Source organism: Pongo pygmaeus, chromosome 19, assembly GCF_028885625.2.
Source record: "Pongo pygmaeus isolate AG05252 chromosome 19, NHGRI_mPonPyg2-v2.0_pri, whole genome shotgun sequence".
Classification (NCBI taxonomy): Eukaryota; Metazoa; Chordata; class Mammalia; order Primates; family Hominidae; genus Pongo; species Pongo pygmaeus.
The window spans coordinates 43,963,631-43,987,295 of record NC_072392.2 but is presented as its reverse complement, the minus strand read 5'-3'; the positions used below and the strand labels follow the sequence as shown (position 1 = coordinate 43,987,295).

At 37.4% G+C, this 23,665-nt stretch overlaps 1 protein-coding gene and 1 long non-coding RNA gene across 3 annotated transcripts in view; both read right to left on the bottom strand.

Annotated features, from left to right (window-relative positions):
* NLK (nemo like kinase) overlaps positions 1-23,665 on the bottom strand; it is a 152,759-nt gene that overhangs the window by 127,587 nt on the left and 1,507 nt on the right. The gene's annotated exons all lie outside the window — the stretch shown is intronic.
* LOC134738707 (uncharacterized) lies at positions 18,570-23,658 on the bottom strand. Its single transcript, XR_010124624.1, has 2 exons — positions 20,113-23,658; positions 18,570-19,007 (listed from the first exon to the last, which is right to left on the bottom strand). It is a non-coding gene; the product is annotated as an uncharacterized LOC134738707 (long non-coding RNA).

Genomic DNA, 23,665 nt, shown 5'->3' with positions numbered 1-23,665 from the left:
GGTAATCTAGAGGATGAGGGTTGAATTTAGGGATGAGGTTTGAGTAAGTTTACAGGGTAAGATGAAAGGGAGAGGGGCAGAGGTTGAACACCTGAAAGAAGATAATAGTGGAGTAAAGCCTCTGGAAAAACTGGAAGAGAACAGGATCTGGAGACTGAAAAGTAGAGGAAAGCTACGTTGACATAACTTCGTCTGTGGGTGTAACAGGAAGTTACCCAGTTCCTGCATCCCTTGGCTTTATCTTCTCTGTGAAATAGGGGAATGAAGGCATCTGTAGAAACTGAGGAAGAGGTCGAGTAGGAACTTGAGGAAAGTGGTAGTGGTTAGAAATAGCTGTGTGAGCAGTGGAGAAATGAGCTGACTTGAGACAAGTCTAAGACTTGCTAGAGAACACTGAAGGCCCAACAAAGGTTATATACCATGAACCATGTCAAACTGCCATAAAAGTTTCTAAATATCTAGGAATGAGCCTCAAGCAAGTTATGGGATAAGGAGAAATGTTTTTATTTATCACTGCCAACTTGTAATAAAGCTTGGGTCCACACTAGGAGGAACATTCACCTAGACTACTACAACTACCTTCTCCCAGCTTCTAGACCTGTTCCTACTCCAAACCATTCTTCTTAGTATTGCTTGAGCCATCTTTTCAAAATAAATCTGATCATTGTAATCATTTAAGTCATTCAATAGCTTCCCAGATTCAGATAAAATCTCAAGGTATTAATAAAGCAAAGAGGGTCCTTCATAATCCAACCTCTTGTTCTCATCTCTTAGCAATCACATTCATCCTACATTCTAACCATAATGAACCAATTCCAGGTCCCCAAATACTGCCATCTCTTATTCACTGACTTTGTACATGAAATTCCCTCTGCTTGAGGTGCCCTTCTCCCTCATCCCCTCTCATCATCAAAATTTAACTCAAATATCACTCCCCTAATCAGGCCTACACTGCCTAGAAAAAAACTACACTGCCAACTGCAGGGGGTACCATTCATAACATAATGTAAAAATTGTCACATCAGAATTGTACAAACTGGGGCCCTTGGCATCCCATCTATATCTTCCCACAGTAACCATTCTGTACTTATCTGTATATATATCTTTATTGCAATTTGTTTATAAATATTCAAGTATAAGTTTCTCCCGGGTAGGAATTATGTCAAGGAAGCTTCCTTGACCTTATAATTTGGACTAGGTTAAATTAGGATTTTCTAATTAATCACTGTTTTTCTCCATAAAACAAAGATGGAAAGTGCTAAGAGATAACAATTAAAACAGCTTTTATTGAGTGTTGACTACAGGCAAGCCACTGTAGCATTTTATACACATTATCACATTTAATTTTCATAAGAACCTAAGATAGGTACTATTATAACCCCTATGTTATAGAAGAGAAAGCTGAGACACAAAGCAGTAAAGCAACTTGCCAAAAGGCACATGGCCAATAAAAAACAGCAGAATGTGAATCTAGGTAGACTATCTTAAGAGACTGCACATTTAAAATGATTTGTTTAAGCCAGGCCCAGTGGCATATACCTGTAGTCCCAGTTACTTGGCAGGCTGAGTCAAGAGGACTGCTTGAGCCTAGGAGTTCAAGGACAGCCTAGGCAACATAATGAGACCCCATCCCTGAAAAACTTTTTTTTAAAAAATGTGTTAAATGTCTGCCTTACCTGCTTCATATGATATTAATTTTGTTCCCAGTCTACCCTCAGGACTCAAAGCCTAGTATACAGGCCTTCAATAAATATGTCTGCTAACTACCAGGTGCAGTGGCTCAAGCCTATATAATCCCAACACTTTGGGAAAAGAGGCAGGAGGATCACTTGAGGCCAGAAGTCTGAGAGCAGCCTGGGCAATATAGAGAGATCTCGTCTCTACAAAAAATATTTTAAAATAAAAAAATTAGCCAGGCTTGGTGTTACATGCCTGTAGCCCTAGTTACTCATGAGACCAAGGTAGGAAGATTACTTGAGCCCAGGAGTTCAAGACAGTGAGACCTTGTCTCTTTAAAAAGAAAAAAAAAAGTTTGCTAACTTAAAGATGACTCTAAATTCAGCTCTCTGAATACCTGTTAACTACTATGTTAGCCATCCTTCTTGACTTCCTCTGATCAGCAAATTTGATAAGCCTACTATGTTCCTGACAAATTATCACTAAAAGTGTTGCAAACTCCTATACTCATGTTCAGTAAATTATTTTGACATCTCAAAACTGAACATTCACCCAACTACTTAACTGAAATCACAGCTATTTAAACTATTCAAAGGGCTAAAGAACAGACCCATTGCTTTGGTAGGTTTTCCATAAAACATTATTTTACCTTTTGTCAAGGCTTGCAGTTTTTCAACAGGTAAATCAACACTCTTGTCTCATTTCGTTCAGTTTAATTATTCTTAGCTTCCAAATGCACTTCTAAGCCTTTCTCATTTTGTCACAATTCTTTTCTGCTAACCTCCTATTTGTCGCAAAGCTCCAGAGAATAAAGAGTGAGGAATAAGGTGTTCCATATTACTAATTGAATTTTTATGAGGGTGAGGGAATAAAACTTCTACAAGTTTGACTATATAAACAGTATCTTTGGAGAACGGGAATTAGGAACTTTATGTAAACAGAGACAAAACATAAAAGAAATATCAGAGGGTAAAATTACCTCCCCTCAGGAGAGCTAAATTTTAGTGAACACTTTTTACAAAACAGTTCAAAAAATCTATTGTTTTTTAAATCCAAACCCTGAGAAATGAGACGAGAAAATGAATAGACTGATGAAAAAAGTGTATATATATAAATCATCCTCGATTTTAAATTCTTTTTCCTCTTGGATGCCATATTAAACTATAAACTGAAGTATGCTGTAATCCAACATTGAGAGTACTCACCAGTGTTTATTTGAGGTTAAGATGTTCTCACTGTGTTATCAAACTAACAATGTAACAAAGAGAAAAGGTAAGAAATGACTTCTTAAAAATAAAAATGTTGCCGGTCGCCATGGCTTATGCCTGTAATCCCAGCACTTTGGGAGGCCAAGGTGGGCGGATAGCTTGATCCCAAGAGTTTGAGACCAGCCTGGACAACATAACAAAACCCCATCTCTACAAAATACAAAAAAATTAGCCAGACATGGTGGTGTACGCCTATAGTCCCAGGTACTTGAGAGGCTGAGATGGGAAGATCACCTGAGCCCGGGCAGGTTGAGGCTACAGTGAGCCATGATCGTGCCGCTGCACTCCAACCTGGGCGACAGAGCTGTCTCAAAAACCAAAATAAAAAATAAAAATATCGTCAATCTGTCTTAATTTAATAATTTTTTTTTTCCATTTTTTTTTCTTTTATTATTATTATTATTATTATTATACTTTAGGTTTTATGGTACATGTGCGCAATGTGCAGGTAAGTTACATATGTATACATGTGCCATGCTGGTGCGCTGCACCCACCAACTCGTCATCTAGCATTAGGTATATCTCCCAATGCTATCCCTCCCCCCTCCCCCCACCCCACAACAGTCCCCAGAGTGTGATGTTCCCCTTCCTGTGTCCATGTGTTCTCATTGTTCAATTCCCACCTATGAGTGAGAATATGCGGTGTTTGGTTTTTTGTTCTTGCGATAGTTTACTGAGAATGATGATTTCCAATTTCATCCATGTCCCTACAAAGGACGTGAACTCATCATTTTTTATGGCTGCATAGTATTCCATGGTGTATATGTGCCACATTTTCTTAATCCAGTCTATCATTGTTGGACATTTGGGTTGGTTCCAAGTCTTTGCTATTGTGAATAATGCCGCAATAAACATACGTGTGCATGTGTCTTTATAGCAGCATGATTTATAGTCCTTTGGGTATATACCCAGTAATGGGATGGCTGGGTCGAATGGAATTTCTAGTTCTAGATCCCTGAGGAATCGCCACACTGACTTCCACAAGGGTTGAACTAGTTTACAGTCCCACCAACAGTGTAAAAGTGTTCCTATTTCTCCACATCCTCTCCAGCACCTGTTGTTTCCTGACTTTTTAATGATTGCCATTCTAACTGGTGTGAGATGGTATCTCATTGTGGTTTTGATTTGCATTTCTCTGATGGCCAGTGATGGTGAGCATTTTTTCATGTGTTTTTTGGCTGCATCAATGTCTTCTTTTGAGAAGTGTCTGTTCATGTCCTTCGCCCACTTTTTGATGGGGTTGTTTGTTTTTTTCTTGTATTTTTTATACAAGTTATTTATCCCGGGAGGGTGCAGTGGCTCACGCCTGTAATCCCAACACTTTGCGGGGCTGAGGTGGGTGGATCACTTCAGGTCAGAAGTTTGAGACCGGCCTGGCCAACATGGTGAAACCCCATCTCTACTAAAAATACAAAAATTAGCTGGGTGTGGTGGCACACACCTGTAGTCCCAGCTACGCAGGAGGCTGAGGCAGGAGAATCGCTTGAACCCGGGAGGCAGAGGTTGCAGTGAGCTGTGACTGCACCACTGTACTACAGCCTGGGCGATAGAATGAGACTGTCTCAAAAAAGAAAAATGTTATTTATCCTATGGTTTGTTGTGTGACTCAGATTATAATACACATGGCTTTAATATTAAACTTTTCATCATTATCTGAACAGCATGCATTATAGTAAATTTTAAAAATGTTTTCTTAAAACACTGTACAATTCCAGGTTTTGATTTTTAAAAGGACTAAAAATCTATACAGTCATTTTAAGAATCTTCAGTCATCTTCAGCAGCTTCCTAAGTGTTATATGAAGTTCAACAATGGTATTTACATTAAGAAAAAGAGAACCAAATGATAGGAAATGGTCAAAAAGTTAGTATTAGACACAGAACTCTTTTGATCATGAGGGCAATAAAAGTCTGAATTAAGCCACTAAATGAGGACTATGGAGACACCATTCTAGACATCCTCAGAAAAATGCCAACAGGCTGCTCCATCTATAACTCTCGCTCTCTCTGACACTTTAATATCCCAGTCTTATTTATGCAGTTTTAATAGGCAACACTTCCGAAACTTTCCCCACTAAAGTACATGGCATTTTTTTAAGTGTCAGAAGGCACCTGCAGGTCTGGAACCCCAGCTCAGGGATTAGATGGATGGAAAGTCCAGCAAGAGGAAGGAACTGCTTGAACTAAAGCTGACATGGTGGCATTGTTTTCTAAAAAAAAAAAAAAAAAAAATTATATATATATATATAAAAAAAAAATAATGATTTGAGAAATTTGTATAGAAAAACTAGAGGTAGAAACCACCAATTACTAGGGCATTAATCTAGTATACCAGACAAAATGACCTCTTTGTGTCTCCTCTATCTTCAAACCACAAAATAAAACTTCTAAGGAAATAAAATTGCATTTCTAGTTTTAAGGAATAACAGACTCTCATTAGCCACTTTCATATTCTGTGGTATTTAGAATACATCCAGATACCATGAAGTGTCTTACAGCTGAGGCCTCCACAAACCATGTAATAACTTATATTACTCTCAAATTCACGTTAGAAACTCAAGTGACATTGAAATATCACACAAATTAGCTGGTGCTACTTTTTTCACTAGCACTGTTGAATCATACATAACTAAGGCAGCAGAAAAATCATCTCTGGGTTTGTTCAAGACCATTTTTCTTTTAATGTCTTTTTTTTCAATTTGCTTCTAACTATAAGGTTATAGACACCTTTTAAAAATAGCTCATAGAATTACAAAATGGTAAAACACTGAAACTGGATAAACTAGTACATCAACCTCCAACTCTCAGCAACTTGATTACTACAGGAGTCTATTTAAAACTAACTGGCCCTCAGGAGGCTGTGGAGGATCGCTTGAGCCTGAGTTCAAGGCTGCAGTGAGCTATGATTACACTACTGAACTCCAGCCTGGGTGTCAGAGCCAGACCCCATCTTAAGTAGTCACTGATAGAGATTTTCATTTAATAAATTGTGGGTATATTTCAAAGATGACCACTCTACTACTCATAGACATTTAGGCTGCTTTCAATCTGGGAGGATTATAAATAACAGTAAATGAACATACTTATAAATATATCTTTGTATCTAAGGTCAATGATTTCTCCAAACAGTGCGTGCATTCAATTTTGCAAAACTGCTCTCCGATCAAGACTCCATCCATCCATGCTATCATAAAAAATTGGCGTGTGTGTGTGTTTCACTACATCTGCAACAACTAGAGGGATTATTACTTTAAAATATCTAGCAGTTTAAAAGTGTTATCTATTTCTGCATGTTTATTAATGAAAGTGAAAATCCTTTAATGTTTTTTAACAATTTGTATTTCTTCTATGTGCCCATTCTCTAGCTTTTGCCCATTCTCTGTTGGGTTCTTCAAGTTTATTTCTTGTTGATTTTAAGAGCTCTTTAGGCTGGGTGTGGTGGCTCATGCTTGTAATCCCAGCACTTTGGAAGACAAAGGAGGCAGGAGGATCATTTGAGCTCAGGAGTTAGAGACCAGTCTGGGCAACATAGTGAAACCCTGTCTCTATTTTTAAAAAGTAAAAAAGAGAGCTCTTTTAATATTAAAGATATTAACTTTTATTTTTCACATATATTGCTAATATCCTCCCCCTAGTTTTTGCTTTTTCTTTTGGGCATTTTTTTATGGTATATTTTACCAAATACACATCTTAGATGTCTTCATGGACAAATCTGATGTTCTTTTCTTGCTTTGAAGTCAATAGTGTCTTTCCCTCCAAGATTATAAAAAGTTGTATTTTCTTATTTTTTGGCTTTGTTTCTTAAAATCTTTAATCCACTTGGACTTCATTTTTGTATATAATGAATATAAACTTTATTCTTCCCCACTGCTTGCTAAGTATCCCAACAAAGGTACAAAATAAACTAGTGTGCTGGAACTGGTGCATACTGCTCATGACAGTTACATTTTCTGGAATTTTGTAAGCTGATTGTGAAACATAACCATAAAAAAACTGTTATATAAACTTAGAATAAAATAAATCATATTTAAAACAAAGGTAACAAATACTTAGGAATCATCACTCCCTAGTTATTTTATTATGATTTATGCTCTTAAGGTTATCTAACACCTATTTTATCTGTATGATGAAAATACTATATAAGGGCGTGCTAGTGCATATCTTTCTCCAATTCAGCATTTAGTGACTTCACATTAGTGGCTTGAAATTGGCCATTATAGTATTTACACCACAGAGATCAGCAAACCCTACAAACTACAGCTTTTTTATTTTTCAGAGAGCCTGTTGTTAAACATATGCCACCATACCACTGGAATAAGCCATTCTTTGCTCACTAATTTGAAAAAGGATCTCTAGTATACACTAAATTGCCATTTATTCATAAGTTTATAAAACAGAATAAAGAGCTTAGAATTGAACTTTTTCTACTCTAGCATCGCAGACTACTTTGGCATGTTTTGATATATTAGATAAGACTTTGGACACAGTTTCTGTTAACTGGATCTCTATTTTTCTAACATAGATCACAGTACTGCAAAGAAAAGGGTGTTTTCCCCAAACAGTTCAATAGCCTCCTTAACTTTATGTAGATTATAGAAAACAGCATAAATAAATGACTATTTCTTTTCAAAATAAAGGACTATTTCTGGACATAGTTGGTTACCATATACTATTTTTAGATTAGAGCTCTTACTCTTAAAAAAAAAAAAATAATAAATCCAAACATAAGAAAACAAAACCAATACCACGGGGTTGGGTCTAAATAATAATAATAATAATAAATAATAACAAATGTCCTCTCATAAAAATTCTGCCAGTATGTGAAGAAATGGGGATCTTTTAATACATAATGGCAAGAACCAACTATAGCACTTTTTTTTTTTTTTTTTTTTTTGAGACAGGATCTGGCTCTGTTGCCCAAGCTAGAGTACAGTGGCACAATCTCAGCTCACTGCAACCTCTGCCTCCTGGCCTCAAGCCATGCTCCCACCTCAGCCTCCCAAGTAGCTGGGACTACAGGCACACTCCACCACGTCCAGCTAATTTTTGTATTTTCAGTAGAGACGGGATTTTGTCATGTTGCCCAGGCTGGTCTTGATCTCGTGAGCTCAAGCAATCCACCGGCCTTGGCCTCCCAAAGTGCTGGGATTACAGGTGTAAGCCACGGCGCCTGGCTGCTGATGGTTTCTTCTTTCAGAGTCACCATCACATACAAACTCAGCATTGGAAACTTTCTTCCTTTTTTACATAGAGATGGGTCTTGCTATGTCACCCAGGCTAGATGCAGTGGTTATTCACAGGAGCAATCATTGCATATTAAAATCCCAAACACCTGGGCTCGAAAGCACCTCCTGCCATAGCCTCCTAAGTAGGCTGAGTAGCTGAGAATACACACATGGGCCACCATGCCCAGCCTAGAAGTTTTCAATTCAGCAACCAACAGGCACCCATCATGGGACCAGGCTAGGCTCTGAAGAAGCAACTAAGACATGACCCGAATCTTCGAAACTCTCATCATTTTTAGTGGATCAGTGGGTAAAGAACATGTCACAAGTGGTTATAAGCACTTACATTAGCATTGAGAGAAACAGATTGTCTTCAAGAATGAGTATCTACTTTAAGAGGAAAAGAAAATCAGGGTACAAAAACTAGTTATTTAAAGTTTGCCCACCTACAGAGACAAGCTCACAGATGCTGATAACTAGACCTTCAGCACCCATACCAGTTAAACATTACAGTGTCCCTATTTAATGTCTTTCCTGCTGAGGTACTTTAAGTCAGTGATTTATTTGCAGATACTGATATCAGCTGCATCAAGAAAACCAGTAACTGCTGCCTATGTACTTCCTTACCTGTCACAAGCCATTTAGATTTGCACTCCAGCTACCTCATTCTAGGTGTTTACATTTTGAAACTATGTAATGAAATAGCTGGGTTGACTCAACAGAACCACCCTTTTTGCATCTAAACCGAAAGACTTCACTTTTAAAGGCTTGCTGTCATTCGATTTCTTGTAAACATAGTATCTTATATTGTAGCCTAGGCAGCAAACACAGCAGTTGCCCTTTTCACACATACAGTTGATACAGTGATGATTTCAGCCTTTTCCAATCATTAACTCATATTTTAGATTTAAAAATCTATTTCTTAAGGCTTTGTACTATATATAGAGGAAATAATCATTACCCTTGGGTAAACAATGGCTCATTTACTGAAAATGAGTTTAACAAAGGAATTATTTGGTACTGAAAAATACAGAGCAGTGACACAAATCATAGCATCATCAGCTCATATGACTGCATTAGGGTAATTTACTTTAAAAAAAACTACAATAACTTAAAATTTAACTTCAACAATAAAATCATGTCCTCTGTCATAGAATTGTGAAACCAGATCTTACACTATTTTGAAAATGTTCCCTTAAGTCTCAACCTGAGATAAAAACCACAAAACAAAACAAAAAGTTTGTAGAATGGAATATTTCTATACTGCCTGAAGCCCAGTTTTGACTGGTACATGTTTCATTTACACATTTGATTCACACTGAATTTTGTTTTAATTATTAAGAGAATGAATAGCATTCCAAAATAGCCACAAGCTTTAAAACTTCGAGTTCCTTCTCTAGTTGGAGAGCTTACAAAATTCATTACATGGAACAGTGAGTTGATGCAGTGACCACAAATTTCTTAACACTGTATAAGTCTTAAATTAATCATAACCCAACCTCCACAAGTTCTGTAGAAATAGCCTCAAAGTAGGTAATGCAGTCGGGCGTGGTGGCTCACGCCTGTAATCCCAGCACTTTGGGAGGCTGAGGCGGGCGGACCACCTGACGTCAGGAGTTCGAGACCAGGCTGACCAACATGGAGAAACCCCCTCTCTACTAAAAATACAAAAATTAGCCAGGCGTGGTGGTGCATGCCTGTAATCCCAGCTACTCGGGAGGCTGAGGCAGGAGAATCGCTTGAACCCAGGAGGCAGAGGTTGCAGTGAGCCGAGATCGCGCCATTGCACTCCAGCCTGGGCAACAAGAGCAAAACTTCATCTCAAAAAAAAAAAAAAGTAGGTAATGCAAAAGTCACAAAATGTTAATTGAGAAGAAATCTAGGAGCGCGGTTTCTGGATATATCATACAATTCTTTCAAATTTCCTGAGGTTTAAAACTTTTCAAAAAATAGGTAGGGGAATGATATGCTCAAAATAAATATACAACTTAGTCACATTGGATATATCATACAATTCTTTCAAATTTCCTGAGGTTTAAAACTTTTCAAAAAATAGGTGGAAGAATGATATGCTCAAAATAGATATACAACTTAGTTACATATAACATGAAAAGACTGAGTTGTTCTTCACCAAAAATCTTGTAGTCTGTGACATTTAATCAGAAAACATTTAATCCGAGTCACTGGCCCACACAAAATAACAAACAGATTAATCTAAATATTCCATGGTTTTTCTCAGATGCACGTTCCTGGTTTCATTTACATAGAGTTTTCATTTTTTATTTGTTTTGTTTTTATAAGAACACTTCCTCCATTTTCAATAGGGATTTAGTTGGACAGGTATTACTGGTAAAGCAGCAAAACAGCAAAAACTCCGGCTCAGCCCCCAACCAGCTGTGCAACGCTGAACAAATGTCTTAGCTTCTCTGGGTCTCAATTTTCCCATTTATAAAATGAGGCAGCTAGACTAAATGCATTCTAAAGTATCTTCCAACTCTCTAGTTTATTTGAGGCAGACCTCTATGCTTGTGAGAATGAAAAAGCCCTCAAAACAAATGACCAAAATCGCATTCTGCAATGTTAGTGAAACAAACAGGATACAAAATTGTAAATACAGTGTGATCATGACCCAACTCTAAATAATACTACAAACACACCCACACATTCCAGGTCAAAGTCTTGTAAACAATACACCAAAATGCTATCAGTGGTTATCTCTGAGTTGTAGGTTACAAACGACTGTTTTTCCTTTTAGCTCTTCTGTGTTTTTCAAGGGTCCTACAATAAACACACTATTACTCTGATAATAAGGAGGAGGGTGAAAAACAAAGAAAAAACCTTCCTTTTATGTGCTAAAGAAAATTTTACATTTGGAAAGCATTCTAGAATTTGAATGAATTTTTCAAAAACAGTTGGAGTTAATCAGAAAAAAATCTCTAGTGAAGTCACATACCTGATACCTGTCAACCATCACACAAAAGCTGTTTATTTTCCCTAAATTAGTAAGTTTTCAGGAGGTACTATTTTTTTTCACTCATACTGAAATCAGTAATAATAATTATGATAGCTAACATTTACATAATGCCAAACTTAGCTCTAAGACTTTAAATACATAATAATTCATTTAATCCTCACAACAGCCAGAAACACTGGCATATGTCTATAATCCCAGCTACCTGTGGAGGCTGAGGTGGGAGAACTGCTTGAGGACAGGAGTTTGAGACCAGCCTGGACAACATGGCAAGACTCCCAGGACCACCACCTCTTAAAAAATAAAAAAATCAGCTGGGTGTAGTGGGTTACACCTACAGTCCCAGCTACTCAGGAGGCTGAGGTGGGAGGATCACTTGAGCCCAGGAGCTCAAGGCACCACTATACTAAAAAAAAAAATCCAACGTGGCAAGGTGGCTCATGCCTGTAATCCCAGCACTTTGGGAGACCGAAGTGGGCGAATCATGAGGTCAAGAGATTGAGACCATCCTGGCCAACATGGTGAAACTCTGTCTCTACTAAAAATATAAGAACTAGCTGGGCATGGTGGCGTGTGCCTGTAGTCCCAGCTACTCGGGAGGATGAGGCAGAAGAATTGCTTGAACCCGAGAGGCAGAGGCTGCAGTGAGCCAAGATCATGCCAGTGCACTCCAACCTGGTGACGGAGCGAGACTCCGTCTCAAAAAAAAAAAAAGAAAAAAAAATCCCCACAACAACCCTACAATTACTGGAATACTACTACTATCTCTGCTGTATACATGAAGACCATGAGGTACATAGAGATAAAATAATTTACCCACAGATATCGAGGGGCAGAGCTAGGATTTAAAGAGAGTTAACCTCTTAAATAGCTGGGACTGAAAGTGTGTGCCACCACACCCAGCTAATTTTTATTTTTTATTTTCTGTAGAGATGAGCTCTTGCTACACAGCCCAGAGCTCAAACAATCCTCTGGTCTCAGCCTCCCAAATGCTGGAGTAACAGGCATGAGCCAATGAGCCCAGCCTTGACTACTAAATCATACTATCCCTTTAAATGTTAAATGTTCTCCTCAGGTCATTCTTTAACTGCTTTTGTTCTAAAAGTTCCTCTAAATTATTTTTCTTTAAACTGAAAAAAGACTGGCCCAACTTTTACTAGCTTAAAATTATGATTCTTTTCCAAATCATTATTTCAAAGCTATAAGGAGTATAATTTAATCCCTGTATATATCACTAAGTGAATATTATAACATCTGAGAAATTAAGTAACATTAATTATTAAGTTTAGTATTGAAAGTCTTAATAAAGAAAGGTGCTTTGTTGGTCGACATTATTTGTCCTCATAAATCTTCTGCAAAGAATCCCTACAACCAACTGTTGCACCTTTCAAAAATTTCAATTTTATTAAAATGTTTTAAACAGTGTTATAATTAATTAGCGTGTGTTTTTAAAAGAATGCCTGTCAATATTTACTTTGAACGCTGGCTATGGTATACACCCAGTTAACTTCAGGATAACTCCAATTACTGTAACCTGCAGAACGTGGGAAAATGAACACAGAGGAAGCCAATCAATTAAACGTGGTTGAAGATGCTCACATAATTCTCTGAGGCAATTCAAACCCAAACCAAGCCCCTCCTTCCGCACAATAACCACATTACTTGCCAATTTTTATAGCTTCTGGATTACTTTTAATAAAGCTCAAATTTCCTCCACATCTGTATTACTAAATTTCCAGCTCTATTGAAGTATATATAGAAATCAAGTTTCCTATTTTAAAAAATTAGAAAAGAGAGAGAAGTGGAGAAGAAAGTGGGGAAAAACCCTCTGCACCAGGCTGCCTGTTAATTTAGATGTGCAATGAGACAATCACCTGATAATTGTACCCTTTGGGTACTTTTATACTGGTAAGATAATACAGTGAAATAAAGTCACCTGGCTTATTTCAATTAACTTACACAATTTGCAAATCTGCAACTCTCTGCCATGGTACATTAAGAAAATTAGTATGTAAGAAAAATCACCTGCTTATGTAAATTGAAGGATCATTTTTATCCATGCAGACAGGAAGAAAAGCTGCAATCTGGGTCAAATGACTAATTTTATCTATTTGTTCAAATGTCTCTTTTCACCTTTTTTCTGTAGCTCAGAGCAAGAATTTTAGGTCAAAGAATGGATAAACAAAAAGTTTCTGTGTTGTCCATTCCCCTGTAAGAAGCCTGCTGCCTGACACTACTGAGCTCTATACCACTTAAATTGAAAACAAGACTGAGAACCTTACCCAGATAACAAAACCACAACACGGAGAGGATAAAAAGAGAAATCAATAGGAGATATCTGCTCTAATTGGGAAGGAAAGCAAACATGGCAAAGATCAGGTACCAATTTTACCTTCTGCTACGTTAGGCAAACAAAGCTTCAGAAAAGAAAAGGAAAAATGCCTCCAAATAACTCAGGACAGACAGGACTTCTCTATAGAGATCATTATTCCAGTTTGTTCCATAAATATACCCACTCAAGTTCTTCTGAGTCTGACATAAGTCAGACAAATGCAATATCTTGGTCATAAATGACTGCATTCCTGGCATTCACTGCTGGTATTCATCCCTCCCATTTAAAACTGACTCCATCTCCAGGTCCAGAAGTGGATCTGATTGCTCCAAAAGTAATCTTACCTTCATTGACAGTGACTGGTTCAGAAATGAGTATGTAATCCAACAAAAGCCAAAGAGAGGCCAGGTGTGGTGGCTCAGGCCTGTAATCCCAGCACTTAGGGAAGTCAAGGTGGGCAGACTGCTTGAGCCCAGGAGTTTGAGACTAGCCTGGGCAACAAAGTGAGACCCCATCTCCACAAAAAAATCAAAAAAATAGCCAGGTGTGGTGACAGAGCAAGACTGTCTCAAAAAAAAAAAAAAAAAAAAAAGCCAGAGATCAATATGCTGGTGCTGGTCAATAACCACATGTGGCTACAGAACACTTAAAATGTGGTTAGACCAAACTGAGACATATTCTAAGCATGAAGATACACAGTGATTTTGCAGACTCAGTATGAAAAAAAAGTAATATAGATCATTAATAATTTTTAGAGTGAATACATGTTGAAATGACAATATTTTGGATATAGGGTTAAAATACATTACTAAAATTAATGTCACCTGTTTCTTTTTAGTTTTTTTTACTGTGGCTACTAGAAAATTTAAGATTGCATACTTTCACTATGTATTTACTGGATAGCACTGCTGGTTTGCTGAGGGTGTCTGCAAAAATGCTCCCTTCCTCTTGGACAAGAGCTTTAGGAAGCTACTCTCCCTCTTTGGGCACTGTAAGCCCTAAACTACTACAGCCTTAAAGCTGTGTCAAAGCTCATTTTCTGGGAGGCCCACATGCAAACTAGTAACTCTCTTATACAAATTCAGAATTTAAAAGAGACTCCTGGAAAGAAATTTGTTTTAAAGAAACTTGCAAATTAATGTAAGCACTGGTCCCCAAATCATCTTACTTGATTACTCACACACAAAAGATGACAAAATACTTAACATTAAATTTTACTTAAAAATTTAAAAATCACTCAAAATATTGTAAGAAACTAAGCAAGTTTTTAAAGTCTAAAACACTAAAAAGGTAAATATTATCAGGAAAATAGTAGTATCAAATGGACATGTAGGAAGAAATTGCTCATTTGCAAATAGGCCTGCTCTTCTCCACAGCTGAACTACATGTATAATCCTTACCACTAACTCAGTAATAGAAGAAAACAAGTCTCTTGAAAAAAAAAATGAACATTTAAAATCTAATCCCAAATTAGAAAACTCTATAAAAGTCACCACTCTGGAACAGGGTGACATTTATCTCATTCCTCCTTTAAACAATTTTAGAAGCTATTTAACACTGTAGTCCTGAAGAGAGAAAGTTGTCTTGTGGTCACTAGCAAACTCCAATGACACTATGCTGTGCAAATACTAATATCATTTTATAATAGAATCTTAGGAAACACAGGATTTTATAAATGAGAAAACCAAGACTCAGAAAGTTTAAATAACTTTACCAAGGTCACAGCATTGTTGGCAGCAAGGCTAGGACCAGAACCTTGTTTCCTAACAAGTTTAGTTTAGTAATCTATTACCCTATTGTTTAAAAAAACAACAACAAAAAAAGCCGGGCGTCGTGGCTCACAATTGTAATCCCAGCACTTTGGGAGGCCGAGGCAGGCTGATCACGAGGTCAACAGATCGAGACCATCCTGGTCAACATGATGAAACCCCGTCTCTATTAAAAATACAAAAATTAGCCAGGCGTGGTGGCATGTGCCTGTAATCCCAGCTACTCGGGAGGCTGAGGCAGGAGAATCCCTTAAACCTGGGAGGTGGAGGTTGCATGAGCCAAGATCATGCCACTGCACTCCAGCCTGGTGACAGCGGGAGACTCTGTCCCCCCCCAAAAAAAAAAATCCTTCCCAAGGAAATGGCACCTTGAACATCAAGTTCTCTGGTTTATTAAACTAAAAACAAACAAACAAAAACGAGATTTGGAAGAATTGTATTAATAATTTTAAAAAATTGTAAAAAGTAATACTGAATACTTAAGACATTCTTTAGAATCAATCAAACACAATCATTCTCTCAAATGCCATCAATGATCTATTTACTATCAGGCTAAATACAATGGCCTTTTCTCCATCTTAATTTTCTTTTTTTTTTTTTTTTTTTTGAGACAGGTTCTGACTCTTTCGCCCAGGCTGGAGTACAGTGGTGTGTGATATCAGCTCACTGCAACCTCAGCCTCCTGAGTAGATGGGACTACAGGTGCGTGCCACCACACCAGGCTAATTTTTTTTTTTCTGTATTTTTAGTGGAGATGAGATTTCACTATGTTGTCCAGGCTGGTCTCGAACTCTTGGGCTGAAGTGATATGCCCACCTCAGCTGCCCAAAGTGCTGGGTTTACAGGTGTGAACCACCATGGCTGGCCTTCTTTGACTTTTTATCAGCACCAAAGATCACTCCCATTTTCCTAACGATCTTCTGCCATACTTAGATTGTCAATCACTGTGAACACATTTTCCTGACTGCCCTTTAGTTCTGCTTCCAGTAGCTTATTCCACCTACAACTGAGAACATTCCCTAAGACTCAGACAGATCTCAGTTCTCTCTACTCTTCTATTTTACATATCCAAAAAAAAAATTAAATCTGACGAAGTCTCTCTTACTTAAAAACTTTCAGTAGTTGCCATTCGCAGAGTTTTAACCTTTTCTCATCATTGCCCACCTAAGGAGCCTTTTTAGGCTATTTTCCTAATCATCCCCTCGTAAAATCTTAATACCACAGACATGCTATTTAACTGTTTATGTGCTATATGTACACATATGCTTTAATAATAAAAAGCTGTTTTTAGTGCCTCAAGCATGACATTCCAACCTCTTCATGATTGAGCTCTAGCTTACACCTCCTACCACCCACCGCACTGCACATTCAGCATCTCCAGCCCTGTAGTCTCCTGCATATAGGCCCTTCCACCTAGACTGCCCTTCCCCATTGATTGACTCTCATTCTTAAAACTCATTGAAGAATTACCTATTTTAGGAAGCATCCTGACTTTCCATAGAAATCCCTCCTCTACACTCCCTTGATGTCCAGGGACTATCTCTATTGCTGCATTTATGGCAATGAATTATAATAATCCATTTACAAATCTATTTCACCCAGTAGGTCATAATCACCTTTAATCCTTGTCTCCAGCACAGTGCCTGGCAAATAGTAACATACAATAATTGAATATTGTAAGAACAAGTGAAAATAATATAAATATTTTTTGAGACACAGTTTCGCTCTTGTTGCCCAGGCTGGAGTGCAATGGCACGATCTTGGCTCACTGCAACCTCCGCCTCCTGGGTTCAAGTGATTATCCTGCCTCAGCCTCCCAAGTAGCTGGGATTATAGGCATGTGCCACCACACCTGGCTAATTTTGTATTTTTAGTAGAGATGGGATTTCACCATATTGGTCAGGAGGGTCTTGAACTCCTGACCTCAGGTGATCCACTCCTCGGCCTCCCAAAGTGCTGGGATTACAGGCGTGAGATACCATGCCTGGCCTGAAAATAATATATTCTTAAGTTTTTATTTAATGGTTTCAAATTTAGTTTCACCTCTCCACCAAGGCTGAGGACACCCTGAGAGTAGGCATGTGTCTTTGTTCATATTGTTTACTTGACTGTCAACTCCTCCAAAGCAATATGGTGACTTAAACATCCCTACACCTCAGTACTAAGCACAATACAGACAACAGCAGCAGCAGCTTAATAGAGGTTCACAAAATTATTTATAAGACTAAATATCCCCATTTGGTGCTTGCAAAAGTGCTGGTCCACAGCAAAGTGACAATAAAAATATATAGACTAGTGTTAAAAGCTTTCACTGCCTCATAGTAGATATGACTCAATTAGCCAAATTATTTCAAAACTGGGTTTAGGTAAAGAGCACCAATCATTATCAGTGGCAGACATCCCCATATATACTCCCTCTACTCACACCATTACAACTAAGTGTTAAAGTTCAATCTCAGTAGAGTTCACTTAGAAGTCATCTTTCCATAATGCCAGAGTACCAGTTTTTTCTGTTTCCGCACTAGGTACCTTACAACTACTGACTATGTCTATCATGACTTGTTATGTGCTCACTGACAGTGTTACAACTGTTGCCTCAGACACTCTGTTACTTCCAAGCAACATCAGGATCACACTGACAAGCTATTTTAGTTATTGTTGACCTGTATTAGATGGCCCAATCAACAAATAATTCACTGGAGTAGCATAGAGGCACAGGGACTCAGAATTAAAACCCAAAGAGACGCATAATTAAAGAGCTTCTAACAGCTTCTGTCCATTTATTGGCTGGATGACAAATGAAAAAGTTCCTATGGCCCTGACAATCTCCATCAAAGAAACCAAATAAGCATGTTAAGGAAACACACAGTATACGAACAGTTAATTCTTGAACTGCTTGGACATCAATAAATCTAATAAAAACGACCAAGAATAGTCACTCAGTTTTACAATATAGAAGGCAGAGAAAACTCTGACACTCCAAGTTGTGAAGACAATGAAACATTCCAGTACTCCATTAGAGGACTTTTTGTATCTACAGCTGCCTGTGCTTTGAAGGTAAAAACCCAGAATTTAAATTCAAACATATATTCAGTTAATGCACTTACGCATTTTACAAATTTTTTGTTCTGGTATAGCATATGAAAGGGAACTACATCTGCCCCCATTTCTCTTTTACGACACACACCCAGTGGTACTGACGGCTAAAAAGATGGCATTTAATGTTGAGGGATATTGTTTTAGCTTGTTTGAAAGGGCAATGTTTCTGAAATGCCTTTGAAAAAAAAAGTCTTTTTTTCTAAATTAATATTTGACAGTATAACATGAAATTTCTCCCCAAGAATAAAACAAGTTTATTTTTTGTGCTGTGGTTTTTTGAACATAATTTGGATAATCTTTTCAGGAGTCTAAGTACAAAATGACTTTCAATGTTATAGGCTATAGAGTTTCAACCACCAAGAAGTGGGTGCAGAATCATCAGATTGTTACTTTTATTCTCTACTCTTTGTTTTATCTACTTTATGATCATGAACCTGTAATTTCCAAAAGTAAGTTCGTTTGTAGTTAAAATTAACAATACAGATTTCCACATTTCTAGTTTCATACGGATGCTTTGTTATGTCTAGAAGAGCAACCGTTTCCTTTTTATGGTGCAGGCTCTGCTTCTTCAAAGCTCTTTTCACAAAGCAGAGCCCCCAAAGAATCCAGCTGTGGCTGTTAATCTCGGCTGATAGTGGAGAAACTTCTCAGTACTACAGATTCTCAACCTGTAAAACACAGTTAATAACAAAATACCCTTTAGTATACTACTCTTTCTGATGCAACTTACTCCAGGATTTTCCCCAAACATATCCCAAAAGCATTCTCCATTTTTCCAAATTAGTTTGTTATGCGGAGTAAGAGGACCAGAGAAAACATAAGAAAAAAAGATGCCTCTCATGTTCACAAGATGAGCAAGCTAGACAATCTCTACCACGCACAAGGGCTTATACTGAATAATTTTTTCGTTAAATCACTATATTTCTCCCACCTCACTGGGATCTTTAGCAATTCACACTTTTTCATCCAAACATAAGCAAAGTGAATCTCTACTAAAGCGGAACTTCGACAATAAGGATGTCTTTCATTTGTTACATTATGAAAAGAAAAAATTAATTTCCTCCCAGTATATAAATCCATAATACTTTCTAAAACAGTGCAGATGATCTGACTAAAACACCTACAAAGTCCATACAAATGTGTATTATTTTTATTTGTTTTTAATTAGTTGACAGGACAGCACAGAGTATTTTCCCCTTGGCTTTAAATTCAACCATTTTCAAATCTCCCTGACATACAGTACAACTGAGGGGACACGCTACGTTATTTAGAGTCATGCCTCCAAAAACAGTCTGCATGCTGATTTCACCTGATAAATCTGACAATCTATGAAGACACTTCCATGCACACTAACACAACAGCTTGATTTTTCTACCAACAATAACTACAATAAAAACAACTAACATTTATTGATGCTTACTGTGTGCTAGACAGTGTAATCATTGGTTTACAAGAATTACCCTCACTTAAATCTTCACATCAATCCTGAGATAAGTACTATTATTATCCCCATTTTATAGATGAGGAACAGAGAAGTCAAATAATTTATCGAGATCACAGAGCTAGTAAGTAACTATCACTACAGTTTTGAAAGACAGATAAAAGTAACCTGCTGAAGTTATTAGAATAATAAAATTCAAAGACCTCCAACATTACTTGGAGTACACAAAGGCAACAGAGCAAGTGAATCCCAGAATTTTTGATCTTTTAATTAATCAGGCAAGTCACAAACCAAAATGCTAATTTTATAAAAAAGGCTTTTCCCAGACTCACTTTTACCAACATGGCAATATGTGCCATTAATTCCATCTCTGATATGTTAAGTTGTCAATGTCAAAAACGGTCTAGGCATAGCGATCCTCAAACCACTCTCATGCAGTCAACTTCCTCCATCTCTCAAAATTATGAGCCCCTGAAACTCTTCGTCCCAAAGTTGTTACATCTTTAACCACAGCATTTTCCTCTGGCAAATGTGAACTGCAGACAAAAAGTAGATTTATATTACTCACCAAATGACTGAAGTTACTATTTGTGGGTTGCTTTGTGTTTTGTTTTTGCATTATGAAAATGTCCATGTGGGTGTTTGGAGGCTGTAATGTCTCAAACAGAAGGTCAAATTATATATGATATCTTGATAACCCATAAACAACATTCTATCAGTGGCAACAAATATTATCTCAGGCTATCCCACAATCACATTACCAGGTAAACTGGAACTCTTATTTTGAGATAAAATACAGCAGACAGTTGTTAATGAAACCTTAATTGAACTGTCACAGCACCATCTTTACCAGCAAGCTAATGAGTAATTCACTACTTTTACACAACTGTCCAATACTGATAAGTTATTCCGCTAGTTAAATTCAACAGAAAGATAAATCAAGTCAGCTAGACTAAATTGTTCAGTGATAAATCTGGTAAAATGCTGCATCACTTCTACAAATATCTCTCCTTGTCTACATGGAGAAACAACAATCTCTCTCAAAATTGCATGCCACTTTTTTAGCCATCAGTTAGTATCCCTGGGTGTATGTCCCCAAGGTAATGGGGGCAAATACAGTTTCTTGTCATATGCTATTCCAGAAGAATACTTGCAAAGTGCATTAAATGAATATATGTTTGAATTAAGTGAATCTTATAATACCCCAGTAGTTAGTTACATGGCGGTTTGAATCAAATGATGCATCACTGGGAGAATATTTTTATGTTCCATTATAATCATTTTAGAAAAAAGTTGTTTCCAATTCATAAGGTGCTTCCTAAATTAAAAAGATATATTCTGTTTCAGTTAAAAAGTAAAAAAAACCTCACTAATATCTTTACCTTGCATTTCAGAATATTAGTGCAATTCCCTGTAGTTTGGTTTTCAAATCTCTAAACAGTCTTAGGTCATACAACAGTTAAATTTCAAATATAATAAGCAATTCAGACAGCAAGTCATTGACATGTAAATATAAAAATAGAAAAGTATTTGCATACTAAAACATACACCTGGAACTCTTTCCTTTTTCATACCAAATTGTATTTCACCTGTAACAGCTGATGAAAACACTAATGCAGTTAACTAGAAAAACTTGGTTAAAAAAAAAAAAAAGACCCGAATCACGTGAGAACACAGGAGGACGGCCATCCACAAGCCAAGCAGAGGGGCCTCAAAAGAAACCAAACCTGTACCCTGATATTGGATTTCTAGCCTCCAGAACTGTGAGAAATAATTTTCTGTTGTTTAAGCCAAAACAAAGAAGGACCTGACTAGATCAATTAACCAAGCAGCAAAGATGCCAAAGCACTGTGCTAGGCGCTGAGGAGAAAAGGATTACTACAGTAGACAATCCTTACCCTCAAGGGGCTTACAAATGTAGTCAGTGACACAAGACAAACCTGAAATAAGATGGTGCACAGAGGTGTACTTTAAGTACATGAGACAAACTCCATAGGTGGTAGAGCAGTCAATCAATTAAAGAACTCTAGAATGGATTCAAATCAAATATATTTGGGCTTTCAGATATCAGAGATTCATAGTACCCACTAGCAGAACGTTTGCTGTGTGAGATGTTTCAGCACTCCAGTTCTTTATTGCCCCCTTCCTTAAAATAAATAAATAAATAAATAAATAAATAAATAAATAAATAAATAAATCTTCCTCCCTTGCCACCAACTTGAAGTTAAAACTGCTACAAGTCACATCACTTTTTGATAGAAATGTAAGTGAAAAATGCCTTTTGAATATATTCAAGAATGCTGTAACCCATTTCCCTTTCAGTATCCCTAGTTTTTAGCATTGTATGTAAGGCACTAAAAAAGAAAGTAAGCATCCAGATCTAAGAAGATCCAAACAAGTGCTAAAAGTTATTAGTAAATCAATGACAAAATTTAAACCAAGGAACAACCATTTTCCTGTCTGCTCCATCCCCCAACCAAAGCTTGGAAATCCTCAAGAGTTAGGCAAGGATAAGAAGTTCACAGTTAAATATCTGAGATAGTCTGTGGAAGGGAAGAGAGGAAGGCAGGAACAGGCAGGTCCCTGAGCAGAATGACCGAGGCACCATTACCAGCTATACTCTTTTCCACCTTGAATCCCACACACCTTGAAGAAAGGACCACGCTGCAGCAGAAACTTCCTTAGGGACTAGCTGAGAAAACACTGGACTCTACCAGTTTTTTTTAAAAATGGATGAGATCACTTAGCAGCCTAGATTATCAAATCTGAAATATAAATAAGATGGCCAGTTAAAATGCATAAACAATGCACCCATCAATCTTAGCCTCAAAAACAATGACGAAAGGAGATATTTATCGGGCTAGTTCCAAAGAGTGCATTTTCCTGTGGTAATGGGTGCTTTTCTACAGAGTAATAATTTTTGAATGCACTGAAAATATCAATTCATCTATCCAAAGTAGAATCATCAGTCCTTGGGAGAAAACCCAGTTCATTCTAGTTTTGACAGGAACAAATATATTTTATTATAAACTACTAATCTTTCTAAGGTTAGACCAAATAGACCAAAATGTTATATTTAAGAAGCCCTTAGGCTTTTACAAATATCCTAGCACTAGCAAAGGTAGGGTCATTTGTTAAAAAAGTATTATTTCCTACTACAGCAACTGATCAACAGATAACAGCAACTTAAGAGGCACTAAATGACACTAAAACATTACACTGAATGTGGGCCATTGCATAGCTAGTCTACTAACCTCATTTGTGGTACTCATGTGTGATGCTATATTTAATGCATTCTTATCAAAAGGCTACAGCTACATACTTCTCAACTGTAGCTTTATGGTTTAAAATAAACCACTCAAGCAATGATCTTAACTGGTTCAACTATGAATCCTATCTTTCTTCTGGAGATCAAGATCACAAAATAAGTGAAAAGACAGAAAGGATAGGAAAGTAGTTATGCAAAGTATATCCTAATGACGAGAGTATTATAAAGGAATTCAGTCTGGATCAGGTGCTAACACTTAATGCCACTGGGCCACTGAATCAAACACACGAGATGACCAAGGTCTTCGTAGGAATTAGTATTCCATACATTCATCTACTGCTCCTGTGTTCAGTGGCTTGCTTAGGTTCTAATAGAAAAGTTTGGTAGACAGCAAACTTATGCGTGTTGCTCATGAGAAGGTGCTCCACCAAAACTTGCCATGAGCCTAGACAGCCAATGCATTAGGCCTCTTTACCACATGAGGGTGGCTTCCTACAGTTGGGTTGAGAAGCTTGCTGCACCTTGGTCAACATGGAGAAAACCATGAGGGATGGACTCATCCAATGACAACCATCAGAAGAAACCATGAGAGGTTGTGTTTTTCTTTGGATACTCAC